Source organism: Myotis davidii, unplaced genomic scaffold (genome assembly GCF_000327345.1).
Source record: "Myotis davidii unplaced genomic scaffold, ASM32734v1 scaffold135, whole genome shotgun sequence".
NCBI classification, from domain to species: Eukaryota; Metazoa; Chordata; class Mammalia; order Chiroptera; family Vespertilionidae; genus Myotis; species Myotis davidii.
The window spans coordinates 5,847,613-5,853,547 of NW_006289813.1; positions in this window are offsets into that span (position 1 = coordinate 5,847,613).

Consider the following 5,935-nt stretch of genomic DNA (forward strand, 5'->3'; position numbering starts at 1 on the left):
CCCCTGAGGGAAAGCCCCCCGCAAGATCGCCCGCTGCCAGACAGTCCAGTTTCTCCCCGCATGAGTCCTGGGTCCCCAGAGACTTCCCGGAACCAGAGTTCAGAGCCGTCAGGAGCTTGTGACTCCCTCCGGATTCAAAAAGACAGCCGCGTCCTCAGGTGCCAGCCCCTTTCCGCGCGCGCGAGCCCCCTACCTCTGCGCTTCTCTTGCTCTCAGTGTGCTTTTTTTTCCTTCTAGTTGTAGAATTTACAGTCAGCCAGGCTTCCTGTGGTTCTGGATGATGTCCGAATTGTTTTTCTAAGGTATTAATCAATTGTTGTGAGCAGCATCAACTTCCCGGTGTTTATCTCTGCCGCCATCTTAGTTTCTCTCACCTCAAAGGTGGATTTTTTATATGGCACTTTTGTAAATCCGATAATCCAAACCTATACCTTAGTAAGTTAAAGTGCTAAAATTATAACAATTTATATAGAATTCCTAAGCTTTTAACTTGTGATAAGTCTACATAGTAAATAAGCTGCAACTGCTGCAGAGAGACCCAGCTATGAAATAAAAGTTGAACCCACAGGCAGCTCAATGGAGAAAAGAGGGTGTGGTGCAGCAGGAAAAGAAGGCAAAGTATACATCTTATAAGGAAGGATAGTGTTTTGACTTTACTTACTATCTTATATTAGCCGGTCACACTGCACACCCTTACAGTCTAATCCCAATGGGAAAAATAAAGATATTGGCATCTTAAACTAGTGGATTAAACAGCCTCCAGAAATGCTCCTTTATGTAGTCTCATGGTGACACACAGGAGAAAATAAGGAGACCTTGGATGTCACCTGTAAGGAAGGATAGTGTTTTGACTTTACTTACTATCTTATATTAGCCGGTCACACTGCACACCCTTACAGTCTAATCCCAATGGGAAAAATAAAGATATTGGCATCTTAAACTAGTGGATTAAACAGCCTCCAGAAATGCTCCTTTATGTAGTCTCATGGTGACACACAGGAGAAAATAAGGAGACCTTGGATGTCACCTGGAAAGATATCTAATCTTTCCTCACCTGCAAAGAAAGGAGTTTCTCAAAAACAAAAGAGATAAAGACAATATTAAGGCTTGCTCTAAGAGTTAGAAAGGTGTTTAGACTATAATTTAACAGAAAGAGAATATCCATATCACTTCAGCAAATGTTAAATCTCTCCATTAATAGGGCTGTTAATACAGCCCACCAGCTGCCTTCTAGTAACAATGCAGTATGCACCTCAGCTGCCTCACAGAGCTTCTATTATAATCTTCTCTTTGAAGTATCTCCTACATACATTGCGCCCCCCAAGTCTCCCACTAAAATTAAGGACCGATGAAAGAGAAAACAGTAATTCTTTCAAGTCAAACTGTTAATGTCATCAAATACTGTGAATCAAACTCTATTTTTTAAAAAGCTTAGCAAAGAAAAAAGTCATAATAAACCGAGTATATTACCAGCTCTGAAACAACAAGGTACTATGGGCCATACAACCATTAATACTATCATGAAGAAAAAACTTAAACATACCCCATTCTAGAAATTGTGGAACACTGTTCAAAGGTCAGAGAGCTGATTTTGAATGGTGTCAGCGACCAAGGAGGTCTCTGCATGGTTTCCTTCATGCACGTGCAGGAAGAGAAGCTGTCCCTAACAATGCTTAAAAAGAAGGTGGTACAGTAAAAAGATTCCCTCCAGAGCTAGGCAGCCTGCAGCCTGGGTGCTAACGGACAAGTAACTTGGCATCTCATGTCTCGGTTCAGCCACAGAAAGAACAGAATACTTTCATCCTAAATTATTCCATAAGGAGTGGAAATAATGCTTGTAAAGCACAAAACTAGCATTCACTTAGTGGTAGATATGAGCTGCAACTATGTAACACAGTAAATGAATACAAATGTCTAATTAGAGTTAACCCCAACCCCCCAAACAAGATTCTAAAAAAAAAAGTTCAATTTTGTCCAAGATTGCATCAATGAGCTTGAAATAACTTATGTGGCAGATACTTGCTTAATATTTCTTACATGCATCATTCTAGCTTGCCACTTTGGAGTCCATTTAACATAAGGAAGCAAACATTAACATGATAAAAAAGATTGAAAAAGAAAAGCTCATACACAGACAAAAATGCACAAAGTTACATATAGAAAAAGAATGATGCACACAGTGACCTTGCACACAAGCTCTGCCCAAGGCCAATGCCCTGCCCACCATCACAGGACACAACTGCTCATCCAAGAGAAATGAGAAAAAGGAAAGATAATTGACCTACACAAGTGGGCAAGAGTATCCATTCTAATTACACACCCTACCATCCTCTAAAAACCTTTGGCTATTTGGGTTTTCCTAGGTAATATGTGACAAACCTAAATTTCTCAGACCATGTCATATAAATCCACATACCAATACAATTGACCTTGATAAGGAAGCTTCTCAAACTCTTCTAAGAAAGTCCCTCTAACAGCAGAGATGCAAGAAAATGTACCTTTGGGGAATCTGGGAGTGGCCCAAAGCAGCCACAAACACAAAACTGGGTGGCTTTTCAAACAGACACATTCTTTGTGGCATGGGGGTAGATGAAACCAGAGTAAAAGCAGTGTCTCTTCCTGGAAAGTTAGGAAAATATTTCCAAAGTAAAATAACCATGTCCTTCATCTATTTGTTCAACAAGCTTTTTCTGAGTCAACTATGTCAAAGGGTTGCTTATAACTAGGAGCTATAAATACAGAAGTAAACACATACAGAGACGCACACAGACATACACACAAAATCTAATCAGAGAGACAAAAAAAATCACATAGGAAACTTTGATTAGGGTTACAAAGGAGAGACCTCTTTGCCAGATTTCTGAGCCAAGTTGATAATTAAGTCATGAACTAGGCAACAAAGAGCATTCCAAGCAGAAAAAAGAACACAGGCTCAGGCAGCTAGCAGGACAGCTTGAAGGCAGCTGAAGGGCAAGGGAAAAAATGTGCAAGAGGCAGATGGGGGTCCAGGCCAGACCATGCCAGGCCTTGCACACCCATGACTTTAGTCCTCTAAGCAAAGGGGAAGCCACTGAAGGTTCTGCACAGGGAGAGTACAGGCAACATCATTCTGGCTGCAATATGGACTTGAAGCCTGCCCAAATTTTACAAGATCATTATTACTAGTACACTCTTACAAATACATGAAAGTCCATTCTTACTCACTCGTGTGTACATACATAGAAAGAGGAAATAAATAATCTTAAAAACACCTCTACGGTACATATTAGAAGTACAGAAAGGCCATTAACAGGCCTTTAACTGAGGCAAAGACTTATGAAATCACCCAAAAATAGAATTGGGGTGGGGGTGGGGGTGTACACAACCAAGGTTCACATAGTAAGCTCTAAAAATTTCACTTGAAACTTTTTCTAAATACTTTATTTGTAAATCTTTAAATCAGGGGGGAAGGGTTAGTCAACTCTTTTAATTGATTCAAGTCAACAAAAGAAGGAAATGTAGATCTTAGTAAACAGTAATATGACTTGAGAAATTCAGAAAATATCTGCAACTGAGTGTTTTGTATCTGATCCCGTCTTCTACTTGCCCATGATAAATATTCAGGGAAACCCATACACTAAACCCCAAGTGAATAGATTAATCTACAAACTGTCCATTCTATTCCTGAATGTCACTGAATTGATCTTAGCCAAGCCCCTTTCCACTTTAATAAGACTAGTTCTAGAGTTCCAAGTGAAGACAAAATTCATCAGTCACTAAGGTCAAAAAAGAAGGGAGGCATTAAGACATTAAGACCATAACATACATTGTTGAATAATACATGCTGTGTTTAGTTGCACTAAATCTAGCAACAATTATAATCATAAATAAAATACTAAAAGGTTAACCTTAGATAAGGAAATTTAATGTTTTAATCATAACGAGATTGATTTTTTTTAATGATATTTCCCTTCTGATTATAAAATAAATACATGATTGTAGGGTTTTTGGAAAATATAGAAAACTAGAGGCCCGATGCAAAGTTAGGCCCTCGCAGCCCTGGCTGATTTGTGGTCCCACCCCCCACCCACTGATGGTTCTGGAAGGTTGTTCCATAGGTTTGTTCCATTGTCCGGTCTAATTAGCATAGTAACTCTTTATTATATAGGATAATATTAAATTAGGTAAAACTGGACCACTGAATAATGATAACCTATTTCCCCTTTGTGTAATTATTAAGAATTCAAGTATTTTCATGTATTCCCATGTGAGTTTCTTCACTGTCTCATGATAGAGGTGACAGAGGTATAATTATTCCCATTTTATAAGGACTCACAGCAACCCAGAGTCAGTTAAGTGGCCTGACTACAAGTACACAGGTAGTAAGACAAGACCCAACAAAGGAGACGTTACTTTCCTGATGAGGCAGGCATCTTCTCCAAAGCTCATGGCCATGTGATCAGCAAATGATATACTCACCAAAATGGCTAACTGCAAATACCTAAATGAGCAGTACCTGTGAACATCAATCTAAGGCAGTGATGGCAAACCTTTTGAGCTCAGCGTGTCAGCATTTTGAAAAACCCTAACATAACTCTGATGCCGTGTCACATATAGAAATTTTTTGATATTTGCAACCATAGTAAAACAAAGACTTATATTTTTGATATTTATTTTATATATTTAAATGCCATTTAACAAAGAAAAATCAAGCAAAAAATGAGTTTGCATGTCACCTCTGGCATGCGTGTCATAGGTTCGCCATCACTAAGGCAAACAATGTACAAATAAAATTGTATCATTAATACAAACATATGTTTTATAAATTAACATTAAATAACAATTAAAATGTATGTATTGAAATTGTTAAAAAAAAATGGGGGAACATGGGGATGGGGAGTGTAATGGGACACATCACAAACTGATAGATAATAAGTATCTTTAATTAACTGCTTCCTTTTTTGTGAACAAGAACCTAGACAGAAATAATTTCCTATCTGAAAGAGATTGAGTGGAGCCACCAGATGAAGACCAGAGATAAGCCATCTCCTTTCAGTCTCAAACAAATCCTCCTTTCCTCCCTTCCTCTCTCCCTCTCACTCTAGCTCTCTCCCTACACAAAGGTTGAAGTGTGTGTAATGCAAACACAGAGTATAATTTTAAATGAGTTATTAATTGCCCCCTTATTTCTAAAAAACAAGATATAAACTATATACAGGGTGTCCCCAAAAAATGTATACACACTTTAATAGCTGATAACTCAATTCTGAAAATGAAACGTATTTTAATAAAAACTGCCTAATTATTCAAAGTGTGTGTATACATTTTTTGGGGGACACCCCCTAGTTTATCATCTGAACTGGAATACTTCTAAGAGTAAAAGAGGTGACTATTCACAATTATGTCAGAAAAAGAGACATACAACAAGACTGACTAGGCAAATGGGAATAAGTGGGCACCCAATACCTGAATAACCCATCCCTCTCATGAACCAATCATTGGGAGTACACACTTACTGTTAAATTACTGTTCAAAAAACTGATTGGGGCCTAGCCAGTTTTCCTCAGTGGTTACAGCGTCAGCCCACAGACTGAAGGGTCCTCGGTTTGATTCCGGTCATGAGCATGTACCTCGGTTGTAGGTTCAATCCCAGCCCGAGTCAGGCCACATGGGGGAGGCAACCAACCAATGTGTATCTCTCACATCAATGTTCCTCTCTTTCTCTCTCCCTTTCCCTTCCACTCTCTCTAAAATATCAATGGAGACTCAGGGGGCAGACTCAGTGAGCACCAAAGCCCCACTGAAGCAAGTCTTGCCCCATAAGGGTGTCTTCAGCACACAAGTTCTCCCACTGTAGACACAGCTGATTCTCACAGCCAATTGGCCTGGAGGTCAATTCTTCCCAGTGATACCTACAACAATCAAGGCTTAACTACAACAAGGCTGTGCACAATGC